General features: G+C 39.3%; 1 protein-coding gene and 1 long non-coding RNA gene across 6 annotated transcripts in view; one reads left to right on the top strand and one right to left on the bottom strand.

Moving 5' to 3' along the window:
• LOC134296155 (uncharacterized) overlaps nucleotides 1-10,711 on the top strand; it is a 69,428-nt gene extending 58,717 nt beyond the window's left edge. The window contains exons 2-3 of the long non-coding RNA XR_010002731.1: nucleotides 8,588-8,646; nucleotides 10,666-10,711. This is a non-coding gene — a long non-coding RNA (uncharacterized LOC134296155). The remainder of the gene's footprint in view (nucleotides 1-8,587; nucleotides 8,647-10,665) is intronic.
• fam13b (family with sequence similarity 13 member B) overlaps nucleotides 1-12,116 on the bottom strand; it is a 117,480-nt gene that overhangs the window by 103,251 nt on the left and 2,113 nt on the right. The window lies entirely within an intron of this gene.

The following is a 12,116-nucleotide window of genomic DNA, read 5'->3' as shown; positions in this document are numbered from 1 at the left end:
TCATTCTATATCTGAAGAACACTGTTATTAACTACATTCATAATCACTAAAGTAAGGTTCTTAAATTTAAAAACTCTACAACAAAGAGGAAGAAAAACAATACAGTACAAGAAAGAAGGGAAAGTAGTGAAAACAAAACAGGCAGCAACCACACCCACAGCTTAACATGTTAAGCCATCTACCATATCTCATTTATTACTTTTTCAAAGTCCAACTTACTTTAGTAAACATGGATTTGAACACAGTTGAAAGACTACAGAAATCCTGAAATGGAATATGCTAGAGGATGATTACCAAAGTATTCCCACTCTTAATTTCTTCTAAAGCTTTATTTCTAAATATACATATATTAGTAACTGCTGGAAGTTGAGTCATGTTTTCAAAATACTTGTAATAACCAAGAAAATTCTCATGATTAAGAGCTCCCTCTGCAGGCTACACATTTTTATATCAGTTTTCTTGTATCCATCTTGCTCTTGTTCACTGTGTAATAAGGGGGAAAGTATAAATTTTGTATTTTGTGTATCTTCCTCCCAAAAACTGCCAAAGTTCTTCCTAAGATCCCAAATCATGAAAACTAGTCACTTATCATTGAAGTGACTGTCCAATAAACTAAGAATCCCAACAAACATGAATCTGTTACAATGAAACTTAAAATCTTCTAAAAGGTAAAGATTACCCCTGACATTAAGTCTTGTCATGTCTGACTTTGGGGGTTGGTGCTCATCTCCATTTCTAAGCCAAAGAGCCAGCGTTGTCCATAGACACCTCCAAGGCCATGTGGCCGGCATGACTGCATGGAGCGCCGTTACCTTCCCGCCGAAGCGGTACCTATTGATCTACTCACATTTGCATGTTTTCGAACTGCTAGGTTAGCAGGAGCTGGGGCTAACAGCGGGCGCTCATTCCACTCCTGTGATTTGAACCTGGCACCTTTTAGTCTGCAAGTTCAGCAGCTCAGCGCTTTAACACACTGTGCCACCAGGGGCCCTTAAAATCTTCTAGTAGCATTATAATATATAACAATCTCTATATATAAAAGAGTGATGGCATCACGGCAATTCACAAAACAACAAAAGTACAGGCTCCCCAACCTCAAAATTTGACAACACAACCATCATCCACGCCTCAAGGTTGATACAACAAAAAGAAAAGAAAAATAAAGTCCTAATTAGAGGGAGAGCAATAATTTTTTTTATCCAATTGCTGCCAGTTTAGAGGGCTAATCTCTGCCCACTTGGTTGCCTAGCAACCAAGGGACAGCCAGGTTTCAGTTAGGGGACAGGCAGAGTTAGGCCTCTTCCACAGATTATCTAATTTGCACTGGATTATATGGCAGTGTAGACTCAAGGCCCTTCCACACAGCTATATAACCCATTTATAATCTTATATTATCTGCTTTGCACTGGATTATCTTGACTCCGCACTACCATATAATCCACTTCAGTGTGCATTTTATACAGCTGTGAAGAAGGGGCCTCAGATAATCCAGTTCTGAGCAGATAATATAAGATTAGAAATATACAGTAGAGTCTCACTTATCCAACGTAAACAGGCCGGCAGGATAAGTGAATATGTTGGATAATAAGAAGGGATTCAGGAAAAGCCAATTAAACATCAAATTAGGTAATTGTTATACAAATTAAGCACCAAAACATCATATTATACAACAAATTTGACAGAAAAAGTAGTTCCATGCGCAGTAATGCTATGTAGTAATTACAGTAGAGTCTCACTTATCCAACACTCGCTTATCCAACGTTCTGGATTATCCAACGTATTTTTGTAGTCAATGCTTTCAATATATCGTGATATTTTGGTGCTAAATTCATAAATACAGTAATTACTATATAGCATTACTGTGTACTGAACTACTTTTTCTGACAAATTTGTTGTCTAACATGATGTTTTGGTGCTTAATTTGTAAAATCATAACTTAATTTGATGTTTAATAGGGTTATCCTTAATTCCTCATTATCCAACATATTCGCTTATCCAACATTCTGCCGGCCCGTTTATGTTGGATAAGTGAGACTCTACTGTACTGTATTTACAAATTTACCACTAAAATATCACAATGAATTTAAAACACTGACTACAAAAACATTGATTATGAAAAGGCAGACTGCGTTGGATAATCCAGAACATTGTATAAGCGAATGTTGGATAAGTGAGATTCTTCTTTAATATGAAATAATTACTGGGATAGAATAATGCAGAACAATATAATCTCTAAAACCAGGACAGTAAATAAACAGGGGAATTCCACACAGGAAACAATCAGGGCCAGCTAACACCTCCCAACAAAGTATTCCCATCATCAAAGTCTGGCAAATCCTGTTTTCTCAGGGCCACAGACAGTAGAAGCACATAAAATATCGCAAACAACATCACTCTGAAAACAAGGGTATTCCAGACAGGAAACAATCAGGGCCAGCTAACATCTCCCAACAAAGTATTCCCATCATCAAAGTCTGGAAAATCCTCTGTTTTCTCAGGGCCACAGACAGTAGAAGCACATAAAATATCGCAAACAACACCACTCTGAAAACAAGGGAATTCCAGACAGGAAACAATCAGGGCCAGCTAACACCTCCCAACAAAAAATTCACTCAGGGAGGAAACAGCCAGGCTTTAAAGCTGCAAGGCCATTACATCCTAATCATTTTTCCTAATTGCAGCATTCATACTTGCCTCCAACAAACAAAAAAAACCAATCAGAAATATTGTATATTCACAACCTTTAGGAAATAATATCCCCTGATGGCGCAGCGTGTTAAAGCGCTGAGCTGCTGAACTTCTGGACTGAAAGGCCACAGGTTTGAATTGGGGGAGCGGAGAGAGCCCCCACTGTTAGCTCCAGCTTCTGCCAACCCAGAAGTTCGAAAACATGCAAATGTGAGTGCATCAATAGGTACTGCTCCGGCGGGAAGGTAACGCCGCTCCACATAGTCATCCCACATGACCTTGGAGGAGTCTACAGACAACGCCGGCTCTTCAGCTTAGAAATGGAGATGAGCACCAACCTCCAGAGTAAGACACGACTGGACTTAATGTCTGGGGAAAACCTTTACCCTTGACCTTAACTACCACCAATTCCTCAATACTTTATTTCCCATACCACCATACTTCGCCACAGCAACGCGTGGCCGGGCACAGCTAGTGATGTATAAAACAGTATTTTGCAAAATGAATCCACTTATGCTTGGTCAGATATCAGCCAAAATTCAACATATACCTTTACAGTAACGTAGTGCCCTTCCACACAGTGATATAACCCAGAACAAGGCAAATAATGTGGGATTTTATACAACTATGTGGAAGGGGCCATGGCAAACAAAAAGCAGGCATATAGAATTGCAAAGGTTTACACAGTAAAGCACAATTCTTACACAGTATAGTCATTTTAAAAGATATTTCCATGTCACAATATAAGTGCAAAACAATAAACTTCTGCCTTACTACATGGTAATACACAATAGCTCCTTATTTCAACATTACAAAGCTAGCCCACAATACACTGAAGATACTCCTCACTTACAGTATTTGGATAAATTAAATTTGTTTCATAGTTCTTTTTAAAAAAATATATCTCATAGTCAACACACTTATGGCAACAAATTATTTGCTGGAAATAAAACTTTCAGACTTCCTTTGACCGCTACCCTGTTTCCCTGAAAACAAGACAGTGTCTTATATTATTTTTTTGCTCCCAAAGATGCACTAGGTCTTATTTTCAGGGGATGTCTCATTTTTCCCACAAAGAACTCACATTTATTGTTGAACAAAAAAAGAACATTTATTATATACTGTACAATAATTGTTATCACAAACCAGCATAGCCAAACTGTGAATCTTATCAAGAATTTCTTGTTACTACCATTATTTCCATGTACAACGATCTCTACTAGGTCTTATTTTCAGGGGATGTCTTATTTTCTGGGAAACAAGATATTATTCCTGAACACCTACTTTTACATATATTTAAACCAGGATCACAAATGAATATTCCACAGGAAAATTATTAAAGATTTTTATTTCATAAGCTAATAGACTGAGCAATCATGGATAATTATTACGATATGCAGAATGCACATTTCTGGGTGTCAGTGTTTATGTCATGTTCTCTATAGTATTTGATTGTCTGCTCAAGGGAGTGGCTATAGCAGTACTCGTTTTAAGCATTTTATTCTCTCCTTGGGTAGTGACATAGGGTAGCTGCAAATGGCTTGTTTGTATTACAAAGGTACAACTGACTATTGTGCAATATGTGTTATTATCCTTTGATCTGGAATATTTGTTAATCCATTTGCATTAAGCAACAAAGTATATGTCTTGTGGGAAAATCCACTCATACAAGTTGAGCTTGCAACAATCCCTCTTATCACAAAATAAGACTGGGAAAAATGGGTGACTGACTATAGCTCAAGCTGGAACCTAACTGAAAAGATAAGGTTTTTCATGTAATGAAATAGAAAGCATTTTTCAAATAAACTAAGATAGGACTCATTTTACCAGTGTTTCTCTCCGTCTGGTTCATACTTAGCACTTATACTGCTGAGAACATATGCAAAATGTAATGCAAGTATAATTTATATATTAAATAAATATTGGATTTGGAATAATTGTAAATAATGACATTTGTTCTAACTAATAAATGAACAAGTAACAAATGAGTGGACTTTCTGATTTCAAGCAAACTTACTTGATACAGTAGTGTCTCACTTATCCAAGCTAAACAGGCCGGCAGAAGCTTGGATAAGCGAATATCTTGGATAATAAGAAGGGATTAAGGAAAAGCCTATTAAATATCAAATTAGGTTATGATTTTACAAATTAAGCACCAAAACATAATGTTTTACAACAAATTTGACAGAAAAAGTAGTTCAATACACAGTAATGTTATGTTGTAATTACTGTATTTATGAATTTAGCACCAAAATATCACGATATATTGAAAACATTGACTACAAAAATGGCTTGGATTATCCAGAAGCTTGGATAAGCGAGGTTTGGATAAGTGAGATTCTACTGTATATGAAATTGGGATACTTGGCTGTAGGCTCTACTACTGGAGTAATCCGTCCACATGTTGTTGTTTTTTCCTGAAAGAGCATCTAACAATCTCTAGATCTTCCAGCATTACTCTATGGCCAATTACTGCTGTAAGCTGAACATATAATTGTGCTAGCTTTCTCTAGAAATCTCTAGGACTTCCAGTATGACTGAAGAAAGTTGATTTCAGAGTCAAAGATTCCTACAGAAAACACTTTAATCAAATTCATGAATAATAAAATCTACAAAGGCAAAACAGTAAACATGAGGTGATAACTGAACATGTACCATGAAACTCTGCTTCTACACTTTTCATAAATTGGTTTTTAAAATCTAACATTTAAAAAACTGAAAGCCTATCTATTCATATGTAGCAGCTCAGTGAAAACGATGGGATTGACTTCAATTTGGGAAAGATGAAAGTGCTATCCTAGTTTATACAGTAGACCAGGGATCCCCAAACTAAGGCCCGGGGGCTACATGCGGCCCATCGAAGCCATTTATCCGGCCCCCGTGACAGCAGCGGTGCCCTCCTCCTTCACTGAGGTGGGTGTGTGTGGTGCAAGGGAGGAGGGAAAGGCACACGCCTTTCCTGTCTCCTCCCTCGCCCGGTGCATGCCTTCCAAAGCTGTGCTTGTTTATAATGATATTTTAATTATTATTTAATTAATAATTAATTATTAAGGGGTGCTTTGCTAGTGTTTTTGGTGCACAAAGGCAGAAGGGGGGAGGACTAAATGGCCCAAGGGGTCTCTTCCAACCCTCTTTATTATTGTTGTTGTTGTTGTTGTTGTTGTTGACATAAAGACACAGTATAACACAGCAAACGAGATATATCGTATATGCTGGATTTCATATCACAAAATCACAAGTTGAACACTTCCCAAGCATTTAGGACTGTGTGATGTATGATGATGATGATTCTTATTACTATTAACAACATTGAGGTTGGGTGGCCTCAATGGTGCTTTGCTTGTGCTTTTGGTGCACAAAGGTAGAATGGGTTTGACCAAATGGCTCAAGAGGTCTCTTACAACCCTCTTTATTATTTTTATTATGATTACGATTAACATTGAGGCTGTATTTGTTCCTGTTTGTTTTGTTTTTTTACTTCAAAATAAGAGATGTGCAGTGTGCATAGGAATTTGTTTATAGTTTTTTTCCAACTATAATCTGGCCCTCCAACGGTCTGAGAGAATGTGAACTGGCCCTCTGTTTAAAAAGTTTGGGGACCCTTGCAGTAGACCCTCCAGATCCACAATTTCCACCAACCGTAGATTGTTATGGCCCCTGTTATTAAATGGCAGAGTCATGAACACCTATAAGGAAATTCACACACTTTCATTCCTCCCATTCCCCTATCCCATCCCTATCACCCTCCCCCACCCAAGCGAGTGAATGAGCATGCAAAATAATGCATGCTCCCTTCCTTGCCCTCCCACACCATCCTCTTTCCACCTGCACTCCCAAGAAAGTCATTGAGTATACAAGGGAACATGCACAGGACCTAACCCAATCACCGTGCCAGGTTGATTTCCTCCTAGCATCCAAAGTTTTGACAACTGACTAAGCTGGACACAACTGAACATGGCTCAAGATGGATACCAGTTTTATCAAGGTCCCTATTAAAAATGGCACAGGGCAGCAGAGGAGGCAGCAGGTTAGACCCACACACGTGGAAGAACAACTGCATTTCCACATATATGAGTACATACTCAACTAATTAAAAGAATCTTCAGTGTTGTTGCTGAAACTAGCATTCTCTCTGATCTAGCAGTTTTGGCAGGGAAGTCAGAATAACAGATTGGGCCCCCTTTCTCCTGGTCTTCAGGGATAAAGTTGAGACCCGGTTATGGGACCAGGCGTTTGGGGAGTAATGCAATACGGAACCGACAAATGACTACTATGGGATTAGACTATGTCTTAATGGTTTTACTGTATTTATATGTTTTATCTGTTTTATTGCTTAATGTGTTGTTTTTCTATATTTCTAACTGCAGTTCCAGTTGCCAAACTGGAAGCCGCTCTGAGTCCCCTCCAGCGTGAGAGAGCGGGATAGAAATATAGTAAATACAGTAAATAGTAAATAAATAGAACTGGACTGAAATATCACTAATTCATAAAACAGTATGGCAGTTGCATGTTTTAATGTGGATTAAATACTACAGTTATTATCACAGAAAAATGCAGCTTGTAAAACTTCAAATACTTTAAAATACATATAACAATTACTGTCACCACTAAACACAGAGAAAATGTTGTTTCCTGCTTTGCTTGCTTACGGTAAGAGAATTATCTCTTATGCTGGCTGTGAGCAGCATCCAGTTCTTTTCTATAATATTTGGAGGCTTCAGGAAGTGATACTACCCAAAAAAAACCCCAAAAGCCTCTTTTCAAGCTTTGACGACTATCTACCACAAGATAGCTTACAATACAGACAAGACAGCACTTGGTATCTGATCTTTCAATGTGACAATCACTTGTCACATTAAGCTGCGCCAGAACTTTTACCAGTTTCAAATACCATTTTTCTGCCAATACATGCTGCACAAACTCTGAAGGAAATTAAAATATATTTCAACAGAAGTATGGCTAATCAAAATATATTCATGTGATTCTACCCATCTGTATATCCACCTTTTTTCCAGGTTTAAAACATGATGAGCTTTGAAACTAAATGGGAAATTCTCTACTTGTATAGCACATGTTATAAAATGCCTTTCCACAGATCACCCAACTATTCACTTGAATTTAGATTATATTAACACAAACACCCTTTTAAGGGCAAGCCAAGAGTAATTTGAAGAAAATATTAAATGTTCTGTCCTTTGTCTGACCGCATCAACAATTCTGTACTTGTGCTATCTGGCCTATGCAGCCTCTTTCTTGCATCACAAGCTATTGTTACTGGCAATTCCCTTATTACTTTTTAAAAGTATGCTTGTATTACACTCTGATTTCATTTTAAGGCAGGTTATTTTTAAAAAGCTACAAAAGCTGCCAATGATTATAAAAATGATTTTAATTCATTAAGAATTAATATTAATAAAACTTGGTGTTCCCTGAGCTGGGTTTAGCTGTGAAATCCAAGGTCAGAAATGCACTCAGCTATGAAGCTCCTTGGGTAGGACTTTGTGCAAGTAACTACAGGCAGCTTCACACTTCATGTGGCAGGCACAATTGCTGGAGGGAGGTATATGCTATTATGCCAGTGGTTCCTGTAGAAAATATTTCAACTATAAATGATACTCCTACATCTTTGAACACCAATATATTTTCATTTCAGAATATGCCTAAGCGCTCTTGGCTTCAACAGGCTCCAACAATTCCATCATGACTGCTGCAAGGATGCTTTTACAGTTAGCCCTTCACATTTGCGGCTTTGATTATTTCTAGGAATCTCTAGGTCCTCTGGTGCAACTCTATAGTCTACTTCCACCAGAAGTCACACTGGAGGACCTAGAGATTCCTAGAGACAACACTTTTTGGGTATTTGTAAGTCCTCTAACATGATCCTATTGTTAATTTCCAGAAGAAGTTGACCACAGGATGCACTGAAGAACCTTGAGATTCTAAAAGCTGTTCTCTCAGGTAACAGTGTTTTTTTTTTAATTTTTCTGTTTTATCCATTTTCACAGGAGTTCTGCACCTTTAATCCTAGCAAATAGGGAGGGCTGACTATAGTTCTCTTTTTCCCAAAAAAAAAATCACCTTTTAAAAAAAACCCTAGGCCAATGATGACAAAACAAGTGCTAGGCAGCAGAATTCTACATTGTCTCCAATACATCTGGCCTCATGCCCAACGTACATTACAGGGAACCAAAGATAACAGTTGTGGTCACCATCTCACCCTTTGTTTTTCTATCTTGTGTTAGTCTGAGGAAATATTATGTGGCTAGAATTTGTGCCACCACTCCCCTACTGCTATCTGCTGCTGTCTTTAGCTGTCAAAAATAAGCCTACTATGGACGAGGCACGAGGGTAACATTTTCAGAAGCATCATGTGCAGCATTGCTTTTAATTGTTTTAATGGTGTAGTTGTTTATATTGTACTATGTTTTTAAAGGCATTGGCTATGTTGAGAAGCCGCCTTGAATACCCTCCGGGTTTGAGAAAGGTGGGATGGAAGAGCCATAAATAAATAAATAAACCATAAGGATATATTAATATGATGACCTAAAGTCAAGAATTTTGATTACACAGTAGCCAAGGAAATGCCTATGGGAAGCCTGTCAGCAGGATACGAGTACAGTTGTCTCGTCACATCTGCTGTTGCGTGATTCATCACAGAGTCATGTTGGAAGACCTAGATATGCCTAGAGATGTTCTCTCTAGGAATTGTAAAAATATATGCAATTTCGTAATTCACTGTTTTTCACTTTCATGGGGAGGATTGACTATTCAACACTGTTGTCCTGTGGCTTTTTCTTGGAATATGGAGTTTTGGTTTGAGCAGCTCTTTCTGAATCTCATCATTCAAACTGTGTTTGCTACTATAAATACCTACACTTGGTCAGGAACATAATACAGTAGAGCCCCGGTCACCCGAGATAAACAGGCAGGCCCGATCTCAGATGACCGAATAGCTTGGATAGGGCGACGGCTCGCTGAGGGATGTCTCCCCGGATCTTCCTCGGCCAGACCCTTGCTGGAGGAAACCTCCAGCAGGGGCTTGGCCGAGGGAGATCCACAGCACGCTCCTCGTTTCTTGGAGGGACAGGAGCGTGCCGCAGGTTTTCCTCGGCCAGGCCATTGCTGGAAGAAACTCTTTCCACCAGCAAGGGCTTGGCCAAGGGAGATCCGGAGAGACGTCCCTCACTGAGACCTCGCCCCTTGGAAGGAGCCCATGAGCTCTGCTTCCCAAGGGGCGAGGGCTCGGCCCAGGGAAGCAAGCCATGAGTGCTGCTGCAGCAGCGATCGCGGCCCGCTTCCGTGACGCTTCCTCCTCCCTCTCCCTCTCCTCGGGAGCTCCCTTCGCAGAAGAGGCAGGGCACTTGCTCCTCCTCCTTCTGCTCCTCCTCCTCCGAGAGGGAGAGGGAGGGCGTCTCCCCCCTGGCAGCACCTCGGATAATACAGAGCCTCGGTTAACCGGAGCTCGGTTAACTGGGGCTCCACTGTAATACTAATGCTACTACTAATAAAAATTGTTACCCGTCTCTCCTAACGGCTGGAGGTGGGGTACAACAGGGTCAAAACATATAAACATAAAATACATACAATAAAATACATAGATTAAAACCACATTATAAAAACACACACCAAACACAGGGTACAAAATCAACATATAGCAGTAATAGAATGTAAATTCAAAACTCATGATTCAGAGTTGACTGGGTAGTCCACCGGAAGTGATAGGTCTTTAAGTCTGATTTAAATTCAGACAGCTTGTTTAGTTGTCAGATCTCTACCAGCAGGTCATTCCACAGTCATAGGACGGGCAATGAAAAAATTCTCTGGGTGACAGGTTTTGGCTGGTTGGAGTAAGCATCCACCAAAGGACCTCAGTGTCCTAATGGGCCATGGATTGTGTGGGAGAAGGCGATCCTGTTGGTAACCTTGACCCGAAGCACAAGGCTTCTATTCATGGAAATTTTTCCTTCAAATTTTCAGTGTTCCTCCACTTTCCCTACATCCTCTTCCGACTGCTGCTGAAAGTAAGTACAAGAAAATCTTCGTCCCCCAGGCTAGCCCTCTGTGAATATTCTTTTAAATGTTGCCTCCAATATGGTCTAATTTAACAGGACATGGAAAGTGACAAATTACAAACCAGATGCATTTATCTGGATAAAAAGGAAAGATAATAGTACAACAGGTGGTTGTATTATTGACAATAACAGAAAACTATCATAATGGCCAAATTATCCCCCACAGCAAGCTCAATGAACTTACAAATCCCACATCAATTCATTTTTCAATGTTTTTGTACACCTATCACAAGCTCTACTGAACAATGTGGTAGTTTCCAGAATTGCTTTAGAGACAAATATTTTGTATCACACTGCTTAAGCTTGGTGAATCTTACTGTTGTCTCACACAAATTAAGAAATCAGTAGACAATCCTGATTTCAAAGAGAAATTTCACAGAAGTTTTCATGAAACTTCCAGCTTCACGGGAATATACTCTGAAAACAACTGACCAAACCAACTGTAATACTGATATATTTTTCAGCAGATGTGACTGCAACAAGACCATTAGACAAAGTGCCTTAATTTTTGTTATATGTGACTTGACTTCAATGGGTCATATAGGACTATTTTGTTTTCTGAAAACATTTCTGAATTGCACCTGCTCTCTGTTTGTTAACACTAGCTCTGAATTACACCCTGTTATTCCAATGGGCCTTGTCTTGAGGCTAGATGTCTACTACAGGGAAACCTTGATCCTTCCCACCCCAGGCTGTGGTTCCAGAAAGAAGAAGAAGGCAATTAGGACTGACTTAGTCTCTACTGTTTGAGATATTAGCAGTCATTGTGGAAACATAAAAACAATGCAAAATAAGATGTGACGCACTGGCAGTTAAATTATCCACAACCATACCTCAGTCCTTCTGCTAATAACCTCAGCAGCACACCACTATGTCCACAAAAACAGCCACCATTAGCAGAGACATCATAAACTAACTTTACTGTGGCCACTCATTAAAATGTAAAGCAATGTATAGCCACCACAAATTACAGAGGGCCCTCCGTATTACAGTGAGGCTTGGTTCCAGGATGCTTGCGTATACTAACATCTGTGGATGATCAAGCCCCATAATGTACAATGTTGCAGTATGCATTTGATGACAGTTAGGTCCTGTTCATGAATGTCAAGCCCTAACTCAGGGGTCCTCAAACTTTTAAAGCAGAGGGCCGGTCCACAATCCTTCAGACTGTTGAGGGGCCGAATTATCATTTGGGGGGAAAAACGAACAAATTCCTATGCACACTGCACATATGTTATTTGTAGTGCAAAAACAACAATAACAATGAAAGAACAATACAATATTTAAAAATGAAAATAATTTTAACCAACATAAACCTATCAGGATTTCAATAGGAAGTGTGGGCCTGCTTCTGGC

This window comes from Anolis carolinensis, chromosome 2 (genome assembly GCF_035594765.1).
Source record: "Anolis carolinensis isolate JA03-04 chromosome 2, rAnoCar3.1.pri, whole genome shotgun sequence".
Lineage (NCBI taxonomy): Eukaryota > Metazoa > Chordata > Lepidosauria > Squamata > Dactyloidae > Anolis > Anolis carolinensis.
Note: the sequence above shows the minus strand (reverse complement) of the source record. Positions and strands in the feature narration are given on the sequence as shown.